The 12,082-nt window shown below is 39.2% G+C and overlaps 2 pseudogenes; both read left to right on the forward strand.

Moving 5' to 3' along the window:
- The window catches only part of LOC134383417 (procollagen galactosyltransferase 2-like), a 306,240-nt pseudogene that overhangs the window by 48,022 nt on the left and 246,136 nt on the right, over window positions 1-12,082 (forward strand).
- LOC134385042 (UPF0696 protein C11orf68-like) lies at window positions 1,478-2,356 on the forward strand (annotated as a pseudogene).

The following is a 12,082-nucleotide window of genomic DNA, read 5'->3' on the forward strand; positions in this document are numbered from 1 at the left end:
ACGGAAACACATGTTTGTCAGAAGGATTAAAAGGCAGCAGTTAGAAGTGGATTTCTGTGTGTTTGCCCTTTGCAAGGGGAAAGGAGCGATCAGGCAGTTTCGTCTTCAGTGGGGGGTGCCAGCCTCCCGCAGTGGGCTGGGGGGGGGCGCTGCACTCTTCTTCCTCTGGGGCAGGTGCAGGAGAGATGGTCTTGCACATCAGAGACCGGTGGGGATGCGCCTCCCTCCCCCCACAGCTGGAGGATTTGTTCATTTCCTCGGGAGCCTGAGAACAAAACGAATCTTAACAACGGGGCATAGTAACTGTGTAGAAATTTGTTTAACTCAATAAAGAGAGTATTTTAGTCTGTGCTTCTCTAGTTAATTAGACACGTATCTCTGCAAACTCCAAGCAGCTAATTTGTAAGGATGTTTGTCAGAAGTGGATGCTTAGGCAAGTTTTGGAGCTGCTTAATCTGTATACCAGGAAAATGTGCCTCGTACAATAAGACACACTTTGTCAGAAGGATTAGGAGAATTTTAAGTCCTGTCGAAGAAACAACAATGAAGGAAAGAAGTCGATGCTATGTAAGTTCTCCTACACTATTTCTAAAAAATGTAGGAGTAACATAGAATTCTCGTAACTTTTAGCTGACATTGTAGTCAAGGAGGTTTTTTTGTTTCGTTTATATTTACTCTTACTTGTAATACATGAGTGAAGAATATGGTGCCTTAAGTCTGATTCTCAGTTTCAGGAATTGCTCTATGTGTGCTTCAGAACTATCATGGGGTCAGTGGTTTGCCTCTCATAGTGCTCTTTATGGCTATTACTGCATGTTGGTGGCTTGTGGCTGTGTGTCACAATGGATGTGATTTTCGCTGACATGCTGTGCTGCTCTGCACAATCGCAAGCCCGATGGAGCCTGTGGCCCTCTTTCACGCTGCTTTCCGGACCACTTTCCCACCTCCTGGAGTTGCTCAGTGCTCCTTTTTACCCTTTCTTTGTCCTAAGGTGCTCCCTGTCAGCTTCATACATCACCTCTCTCTCGCCAGGTATCGGAATAGCCAGGTGGGCCTGTGGGTCTCCCTCCCTCCTAGACCTTGTTGTGAAGAGAGAAGCTGGTTCTCATCCAATTTCAGGAAGAGACTTGAAAGTAGATCCATTTGGTTATTGTTATCCCCTCTAGTTTTTGAATAATGTTTTTAATAAGGCTAGTTTTAATTCAAATACCTATTTTACAAAATAAGATCTTCAAATATTAGTCACACACCTCTATCCCCTATTTTTCTGTACCTTATGACTTAAGTTACAGTGTCAAGTTACTTGCTGTTGGACAGAAGTTTGTTCTCTGTCTATGTGGATTTCCACTTTGCTTTGTTTAACAATTTATTTTTTTCTCTTGAACATTCCTGAACATTTTCTCCCTTAAAGATTTAATTGTTACTTTTGGAGCAGCAGTGATGTCCAAAACTTTATGTAAGAAGAACAAAAGCGAAGATGGCAGCTGCGGCGGCGGCCGTGGCGGGGACGGGGCGCGAAGGCAGCGGCGCGGATCCCCGGCAGGAGCGGAGCCGGGCCCGGGGCTGGGCCGGCGCCGAACGCAACGAAGGCCGGAGCAGGATGGAGCCAGGTGAGGAGCTGGAGGAGGAGGACTCTCCAGGCGGCCGTGAGGATGGCTTCACTGCTGAGCATCTGGCTGCGGAGGCCATGGCAGCCGACATGGACCCTTGGCTGGTGTTTGATGCCCGCACCACGCCTGCCACTGAGCTGGATTCCTGGTTGGCCAAGTACCCACCATCCCAAGTTACTCGCTATGGGGACCCGGGTTCACCCAACTCTGAGCCTGTGGGCTGGATCGCAGCCTATGGGCAGGGTTACATCCCCAACTCGGGCGACGTGCAGGGTCTGCAGGCAGCCTGGGAGGCTCTGCAGACCAGTGGGCGGCCCATCACACCAGGTACCCTGCGCCAACTGGCCATCACTCACCACGTGCTCTCGGGCAAGTGGCTAATGCACCTGGCACCTGGCTTCAAGCTGGACCACGCCTGGGCTGGCATTGCCCGGGCCGTGGTTGAGGGCCGGCTTTAGGTGGCCAAGGTGAGCCCCTGGGCCAAAGAGGGTGGGCGCCAGGTCATCTGTGTTTACACGGATGACTTCACGGACCGCTTAGGTGTACTGGAGGCAGATTCAGCCATCCGTGCAGCAGGCATTAAGTGCTTGCTTACCTACAAGCCTGATGCCTACACCTACCTGGGCATCTACCGGGCCAACCGCTGGCATCTCTGCCCCACTCTCTATGAGAGCCGTTTCCAGCTGGGGGGCAGTGCCCGTGGCTCCCGTGTGCTGGACCGCGCCAACAATGTGGAACTGACCTAGTGAGACCAAGTGGGGGAGATCATCCTCTGCTCTGCCCCCCCGCCCCCTTACTGGGGATGGATCCTCCTGTCTTTCTCCTCCTTGTCCCAGGAAGGCAAGTCCCCCAGCTTTGAGGACTAGGTCACTTGGGAACCGCCTGCGTCTTTGATGTCCTGGAACTTTTGCCCTCTATTTAGGGCTGACTCAAGCCCCCACAGGCTGGGGGCTCTGGCTCGCTGAGGGCCGGGCCCTCCGCCTCCCTCTTCAGTGCTGCTCCCCTCCACTGCCCAGGACCACAGGTCGGGTACAGACACCCAAGAGGAGAAGGAGCGCCTTCCTTGGCCACCCTCATCCCCAGCTCTACCTCCCCATTTCCTGCATTCTCCCCTTCTTTCCTCCCTCCCTCAAGGGAGAAAACTTAGTGCTTCCAGTTCCTCTCCTTGGAGCCTCAATAGTCCAGGGGGCAGGGGCCATGCAGGCCTGAGCATGCATTTTGTGGGGACATAGTTGTGCCCACACATCTCCTGGCAGAGAGGGGATGCCAGAGTCATGGACTTGGGGCCTGCCACTCCTGCCACCTCACACAACCTGCACCACCTTCCTCCCTTCCTGAGCTACCTTGACATGTGCCTGCTCCTGGCATTTCAATAAAACCCAGCTTGGGTCTGTGTCTTGAAAAAAAAAAAAAAAAAAGAAGAACAAAAGCCGTTATGGATTGGGTTGAATCAAATCCCATTTGCTGACAATGCCAGATATGGAGGAAGTACTGCTGTTCATGTCTCTTCATTTACTCCTGTCAAGGCCAAGTTCGTGCTCTCAGGGGTCCCTGCTGCTGATAATCTCAGCAGCTTTCCCTCCCTGAAGGAACAGCTGAATTGCCAATAAAATCTAAGCATTTTTACTCTTTTAAGGGTCTCAAACACCTCTATCTTTCCATGACTCTTTCCTTCCTTCCTTCCTTCCTTCCTTCCTTCCTTCCTTCCTTCCTTCCTTCCTTCCTTCCTTCCTTCCTTCCTTTTTTAGTTTCTTTCATTTAATGCTGAACTTGTGCAAGCAAGTTGCAAACATCATGACAGTTCAGCCCTCTCTAAATATTTCAGGTTATTCTCCTAAGAGCAAAACATTCTCCTACATAACCTCCACGCCATTACCACCTTCAAGAAGTTTAATGTTGGTACAATATTTTCTAACACAGAGTTGAGACTCAAATTTTCCCAGTAGTTCTAATAATGGCCTCTACACCAGGATCAAAGGAAAGACCACGCATTATATTTAGTCATCGTTTAATCTAGGATGGTTCCTTCAGCATTTTTTGTCTTCATGTTATTGACATTTTTCAGTAGTTTGCCAGTTGTTTTATGATTTGTCTAATAATTTGGATTTGTCTGGTCCTTTTCTCTTGATTATATTCAAGTTAAACATTTTTGGCAAGAATACTGCATAATTAATATTGTGTTCTCAGGGTATCACATCGGAAAATACTTTATGTCATTTTATCAATTTGGTGATTGGTGATGTTAAGTTTGATAGCTTGGTTAAGATGGTGTCTGCCAGACTTTGTTGCAAGGTCTTTGTTGCAATTAATAAGTAATCTGTGGGGTGATATTATGAGACTCTAAATATCCTGTTTGCCAAGAACCTTTTACTCAATGGTTTAACAACCATTAATGATTTTGCCTGAATCAGTTCTTATATTGGTGATTCAAAGGTAGTGACTTTTATAAGTCTATCATTCATTTTACATTTATTAGATGTCATTCTTCTGTAAAGAAGTATCTCCCCTTCCCCTACCTTTTTTTGTTTTAATATCACTATGAACTCATAAATTACTTTTATTCAGTATATGACAGTCCATTATTGTTTACCCTTTTTGATGCTCAAATTGACTCCTATTTGGCCAATGAGAGCCCCTTCAAGCTGGCTTTTGTGTCTTCCTGTTTCCTTCAGTCTTTGAGCACTTCCTTAGTCTATGGAACAATAGGATATTTCTGAATAATCTTATGTCTTCCCTACTCCAAACCTGGGATTAGCCATTTCTTCAAGGAGCTCTGGTTCCTTTTATTGGGAAATGGTATTTAGAAACCAAGATCTGGAGCAAAATTTATTTATTTATTTATTTATTTAATTTTTTAAAAAAATTTTATTTTGTCGATATACATTGTGGCTGATTATTGTTGCCCCTCACCAAAACCTCCCTCCCGCCTCCCTCCCACCCCCACCACCAATGTCCCCTCTGTTTGCTTGTTGTATCAACTTCAAGTAATTGTGGTTGTTATATCTTCTTCCCCCCCAGCCCGGTTTTTGTGTGTATGTGTGTGTGTGTCTGTGTGTGTGTGTGTGTGTGAATTTATATATTAATTTTTAGCTCCCACCAATAAGTGAGAACATGTGGTATTTCTCTTTCTGTGCCTGACTTGTTTCACTTAATATAATTCTCTCAAGGTCCATCCATGTTGTTGCAAATGGCAGTATTTCATTCGTTTTTATAGCTGAGTAGTATTCCATTGTGTAGATGTACTACATTTTCCGTATCCACTCATCTGATGATGGACATTTGGGCTGGTTCCAACTCTTGGCTATTGTAAAGAGTGCTGCGATGAACATTGGGGAACAGGTATGCCTTCGACTTGATGATTTCCATTCCTCTGGGTATATTCCCAACAGTGGGATGGCTGGGTCGTATGGTAGATCTATCTGCAATTGTTTAAGGAATCTCCATACCATTTTCCATAGAGGCTGCAGCATTTTGCAGTCCCACCAACAATGTATGAGAGTTCCTTTTTCTCCGCAACCTCGCCAGCATTTATCGTTCAGAGTCTTTTGGATTTTAGCCATCCTAACTGGGGTGAGATGGATCTCAGTGTCATTTTGATTTGCATTTGCCGGATGCTGAGTGATGTTGAGCATTTTTTCATATGTCTGTTGGCCATTTGTATATCTTCCTTAGAGAAATGCCTACTTAGCTCTTTTGCCCATTTTTTAATTGGGTTGCTTGTTTTTTTCTTTTAAAGTTGTTGGAGTTCCTTGTATATTCTGGATATTAATCCTTTGTCAGATGTATATTTTGCAAATATTTTCTCCCACTCTCTTGGTTGTCTTTTAACTCTGTTAATTGTTTCTTTTGCTGGGCAGAAGCTCTTTAGTTTGCTAAAATCCCATTTGTTTATTTTTCCTTTGGTTGCCCGTGCTTTTGGAGTCGTATTCATGAAGTCTGTGTCCAGTCCTATTTCCTGAAGTGTCTCTCCTATGTTTTCTTTAAGAAGTTTTATTGTTTCAGGGTGTATGTTTAATTCTTTAATCCATTTTGAGTTGACTTTAGTGTATGGCGAAAGGTATGGGTCTAGTTTCATTCTTCTGCATATTGATATCCAGTTCTCCCAGCACCATTTGCTAAAGAGGCAGTCTCTTCCCCAGTGTATAGGCTTGGTGCCTTTGTCAAAGATCAGATGGCTGTAGCTGTGCGGGTTGATTTCTGGATTTTCTATTTTATTCCGTTGATCAGTGTGTCTGTTTTTATGCCAGTACCATACTGTTTTGGTTATTATAGCTTTGAAGTATAGTTTAAAGTCAGGTAGTGTTATGCCTCCAGCTTTATTTTTTTTGCTCAGCGTTGCTTTGGCTATGTGTGGTCTTTTGTTATTCCGTATAAATGTCTGGATAGTTCTTTCCATTTCTGAGAAAAATGTCATTGGGATTTTGATGGGGATTGCATTAAATTTGTATATCACTTTCGGTAGTATGGACATTTTCACTATGTTGATTCTTCCAATCCAAGAGCATGGGATATCTTTCCATCCTCTTGTATCCTCTCTAATTTCTCTCAGCAGTGGTTTGTAGTTCTCATTATAGAGATTTTTCACATCCTTGGTTAACTCAAACATAAACTGCAGGAGTTCACTGCCACACGACCACCCTTACAAGAAATTCTCAAGGGAGTACTGGGTTTGGTTCCTGAAAAATAATTACCACTGCCATAAAAACCCATTAAAAATCTAAACCCACTAGTATAATAAAAATGGCATTCATGAAGAGAAAACAAACAAACAAAAACCCTATCTACAACCTAAGGAACCGACAAACACAGAAAACAAACAGTAAATCAGAAAGCAAGGAACAAAAGACACCTAAGACAACCAAACAACAATCAATAAAATGCTAGGAATAAATCAACACTTTTCAGTAACAACTCTTAATGTAAAATGCTTAAATTCCCCAATCAAAAGACACAGACTGGCTGACTGGATTAAAAAGGAGGACCCAAGTACATGGTGCCTTCAAGAGACCCACCTCACCCATAAAGACTCAAATAGACTAAGAGTGAAAGGATGGAAAAAGATTTACCATGCAAACAGAAAAGAAAAATGAGCTGGAGTAGCTATTCTTATATCTGACAAAGTAGACTTTAAACCAAAAACCATAAAAAGAGACAATGAGGGACACTACATAATGATAAAAGGACTGATCCATCAAGAAGACATAACAATCATAAATATGTATGCACCCAATGTTGGAGCAGCCAGATTTATAAAACAAACTCTATTAGAACTAAAGAAGGAAATAGACACTAATACTATAATAGCAGGGGACCTGAACACCCCACTGTCAATAATGGACAATTCTTTCATCTAGGCAAAGAATCAGCAGAGAAACACAAGATCTAAACAGTACTATAGAACAATTGGACTTGGCAGATATCTACAGAACATTCCATCCACCAACCTCAGAATATTCATTCTTCTCATCAGCACATGGATCATTCTACAGGATAGATCACATATTAGGTCACCAATCAAGTCTCAAAAAATTCAAAAAAAATTGGAATTATCCCATGTATTTTCTCAGACCATAATGGATTAAAACTAGAAATCAATAACAAATGAAATTCTGGAAACTATACAAACACATGGAAATTAAACAGCATTCTACTTAATGACATATGGGTCCAAGAAGAAATCAAGCAGGAAATCAAAAAATTTATTGAAACTAATGAAAATAATATTACCATGAGCTTTTTGAAGACCCCTCATACACACAATATAGTTTACAAAGTTTTACAATATAACTACTAACAAAAAAAATCCACAGAATGAAATTTAAGATTTTTTTGAAGTTATTTTTGTCCTTAAAAAGTATCCCACTGAGTATGTACAAGTATAGTCAGTGTCCTACGTTCAAAAGTTACTTGGGTTCATTCTTTTTTTCCCACGGGGTTATGTTATCAATTTCATTTGTAATAAGTTTCATTTGTGTCTGTTTGTATTTGACATTAGAATTTTTTCCCTATAATTTTTGGCTTAATTTTAGTTTTTGCACATGTAAAATAATAGTATGTTTTTCAAAAGTCAAAACTATATAAATGAGATACTCAGAAAAGTCTCACCCTCTTCCCTGTATCTTCCATCCCATTCTCACATGCTTACTGTTGGTTACCAATTTCATTAGTTTCTTGTTTATCCTTTCTGTATTTTTTTTTTAAAGATGTAGTCCCCCCCCCCCTTTTTTAAAGGTAGCATTGGATATATTTCTTGCAACTCATTTATTCACTTATCCTGGAAATCACTCCATATTAGCTCACAGAGATTGTTCTTATTGTTTTTACAGCTGTGTAGCCCAATCAGTGATGTTTATTTAACTGGTCTTTCATGGATGAGCATTTAGGTTGTTTCCAATATTTTGCTATTACAATTAATACCACACTGAATAACGCCGTGCATTTTAAAAAAGTTACGTGGAGACTGACATTCAGGGAAAATTCTGGAAGTGGAATTTTGGGTCAAAAGAAAAATGCAGATGTCATTATGTTAGGTTTATGTCAGTTTACCTTTCGTAGGATTATTCCATTTGGCACTCCACCAGCAATGTATGACAGTGCCCATTTTCAGGAATCCTTTCCAAGAGAGGGTACAGTCTAGCTTTAGAATTTTTGTCAATCTGATAGGTAAGAAACGGTACCTCAATGTAGTTTTAATTTGCTTCTCTTTTATCACAGCTGAATTTGAGCATCTTTTGATATGAGCTATTTTTATCTTTTTCTTGTAAATTGTTTGCTCTTGTCTTTTGCTCACTTTTCTATCAAATTTTTAGCTATTTTTCTCTTTTTCTAAGAATACTTTACTAATTAGGGAAATTAGCCTTGTATAGTCTGCAAATATTTTCTCTCAGTTTGTTTTGTGCCTTTGCTTACAGTGTTTTTTTCTGCCATACAAACTGATAGTTAAATTTTTAAGCAGTCATATTTATGAATCTTTTCTTTTATTGCATCTGGATTTTGAATCATAGTTAGAAATCCTTTTAACTACCCAGATTATAAAGAAATTTACTCCTGTTTTCTGTAACTGCTTGTATGTTTTTATTTTAGTTTTTCATGTAGACTTCTTATCTTCTTGGAATTATTGCTGTGTGTGGTGTGAGGTATGCATCCAATTTTATCTTTTTTCCAACTAGCTATCCAGTTGTCTCAACATCTTTTCTGAAAGTCTCTTCACCCCAATGAGTTGAGGTGCCACCTTTATCATATACTAATTTCTGTACTTTCTATTCTGTTCCACTGGTCTCCCATCTATCCCTGTGTCATTACCCCATAGTTTTAATTGTAGTGGCTTTATAGTGTGTTTTAATATCTGTTTTAGTTTTATTCTGTGTGGTTTTGAAAAATCAGGAATAGGTGTTGATTTTTTTTAAAGTCCTTTTACAAATTTGCAGAGATAATCATATGATTTTTCTTCAGGTCTGTTAATAAGTGAGTTATGTTTATGAATTACCTTTATATTGAACATTCTTAGGTTATGCTATAATATTTTCTTGATAGGATGTTGGATTCCATTTGCAAATACTTTAAAGTTTTTGCAGCATATTCATTAAAAGATATTGGTCTGTAGTTGTGTGTGTGTATGCTTGTGTGCATTACTCTTTAAGTTTAAATATGAATATTATGTTTTCATTATTAAAATAAGTTAGAACTTTCACTTTCTACACTCTAGAGAACAAGCTATGTAACTTTGGAAATATCGAGTGCAAGACTTGGTAGAATTCCTCTGTGAAACCATCTGGGCCTAGTGTTTTTTTTATTTCTTCCGTGAACATTATTCATTTAAGTTTTATATCTCTACTGGAGTCAATTTTGCTAATGTGCAAAATTGCTAATGTGCAGAAAAACATCCACAGTTTTTCTAGGAAATCTTCCCTTTTATCCACTTTTCAAATTTATGAGGATACTTCAAAAAGTTCATGGAAATATTCATATTTTCTTTCAGTTCTATTTTTTCATGAACTTTTTTGAAGTACCCTCATATTTTTCATTGAGCAGTTGCTTATGTTTAAAAAAATTTTTCTTTCAAATCGACCATATTCCTCCCCACTTGTCATTTCTCATTTCTTATGTTTGTGTTGTCTTGAGTAGGTGTCTTAACTGGTGCTTGTCTTTTGTTGGTTTTTCTCAAAGAAGTAGCATTTCAGATTGTTTATAGTTCACTCTTTTTCTTTCTTATACCTCATGACTTTCTGCCTTTATCTGTACTATGAATTCCCTGCTTTGCTACTCTTTTTCTAGCTTTTTGAGTAGGAATTTAACTCATTTATTTTTATCAATTTGAACATTGAAACTATAATGTTTTTTCTGATCACTGCTTTAATTATATCCCAAAATTCTGATAGGCAGTGTTTTTACTATTAATTTTTAGAAGTTCTGAAATTGGTTTGTATTTCTAAGAGATTTTTTTTTTTTTGTCTTTTTTTTTCATGACCGGCACTCAACCAGTGAGTGCACCGGCCATTCCCATATAGGATCTGAACCTGCAGCGGGAGCGTCGCCGCGCTCCCAGCGCCACACTCTCCCGAGTGCGCCACGGGCTCGACCCTCTAAGAGAATTTTTAATGGAATTTTTTGTTTTTTATTATTAGTTCTAGTTTAGCACTGTGATCAGAAAATGTTGTTTATATTATTTCAATTTTATGGAGGATTTCTTTGTGATGTAGTTGTTGGTCAATGTTAGTAAATGTTCCCCGTAAACGTAAGAAGAACTTATAGTCTCTATTATTGTGTTGGACAGATATTCTGTGTATTTACTTTTTCCCTCACTCATGCTATCTTCAACTGGAAGTTGTACGTTATCATTTCTTATGATGTTTCTGTTTTTCTTTGAAGTTTCTATACTTTCTACTGTATCAGGGATCAGCAAACTACAGCCTGAAGACCAGCTGCCTGTTTCTGTAAATAAAGTTTTATTGAAACACAGCAATGCTCATCCATTTACATATTGTTTATGGCTGCTTTATTACTACAATGGCAGCATTAAGTAGTTGCCACAGAGAGTGTATGGCCTCAAGCTTAAAATATTTACTATCTACCTCTTAAAGAACAAGTTTGCCAACCCCTGTACTATATGAAGGTGCATAGATATTTATACCTACTCTATCTTTGATGTGAATTGCATCTTTTAGTACTATAAAGTCTCCTTCTTTGTAATTTTTAATATTTTGGGGCCTGAATTCTACCTTATTTGATGTCAGCATTATAACCCCTGTTTTCTTTCCTTTTTTTTTTTTTTAACTTCATTGGTTTATCTCTTCAGTTTTAGGTGTTCTGGATAACTTTGATTTGCACATGTATCTCATATACAGCATGGAGTTGGGTTTTGCTTTGTGATAAAATTTGAAAATATTTTAATAAGTGAGTTAAGCCCTGTTAGAAGTGGAATCATTTTTTAAGCTTTCAGTATAGAATAGAAACAAGTTTTACATACGATATTTGAAGGCTTCTGAAGATAATGTATTTTGTATAAACCCAAAAGAGGTAGGTGAAGATACCTTAGATTTCAAGTTTTATATTGGGAATTATTATTGTGGTTTCACCCTCTTATATATATGATTAAATCAGCACTGACTAGATATTTTGTTGTGACCTAAAAATTGACTTGAAACGAACATGAAACTGAATTGCTGCTTAAATTGAAGGTAAATGTTAGCAGAATTTACATCTTAGATAACTAAAAAGTAAAACAAATGGGAAAATTTTCAAAAAGACTCATTAACTGACTCTAGGTTAATTCATTTTTTGCTTATACTGTTTTTGTGTTTTCATATGTTTATTAATACAATCGTTATGAATTCTACAATTGGCTAAACCCTTTTTATGCAACTCATGATAATAAAGATGATTTTAAGCAGCATCTCTCACTTCAGAAATTCATTGTCTAGTTTGGACCGTGAAGACATTATTGCCACGCATACAATTTTTTGCCAGAACTGATCATTCTCCTTTCAGTTAGAATGGGGTCCTTTGGATTTCCCCCCCTTTCTTTGGATGACATAACAAAAGTATACTGTGTTTTCTCTCATGCAGGGCAGCCACTGATCACAATGTGGATAATACGACTGAAATACTCAGGGAGTGTTTAAAAAATGTACAGAGACTCTATCACTATGTGGAGTGGAGGCCTATGGATGAACCAGAGTGAGTAACAAGAGTGAATTTTGTAAACTCCTTATTTACCCGTCCTTCTTAACCACTTCTGCAGCCCTTCAGGCTTTCAGTCTTGGAGACACGTGACGTTTCATTGTCTTTCATCTCTGTACTTAAGTGCGTTACCAACACCTGCCACGTTTTCCTTTCACAGACCTTCATAGTTCCTTCCTCCCTGGCTGCCAGCCAAGTTCAGTTTTTTGTTAGTTCATAAATAAATTACCACACCAGTATATATGTAAATGTTATTATTTATTCTTATTTTGAGTATAAACCTTTTATACTTG

Source organism: Cynocephalus volans, chromosome 8 (genome assembly GCF_027409185.1).
Source record: "Cynocephalus volans isolate mCynVol1 chromosome 8, mCynVol1.pri, whole genome shotgun sequence".
Lineage (NCBI taxonomy): Eukaryota > Metazoa > Chordata > Mammalia > Dermoptera > Cynocephalidae > Cynocephalus > Cynocephalus volans.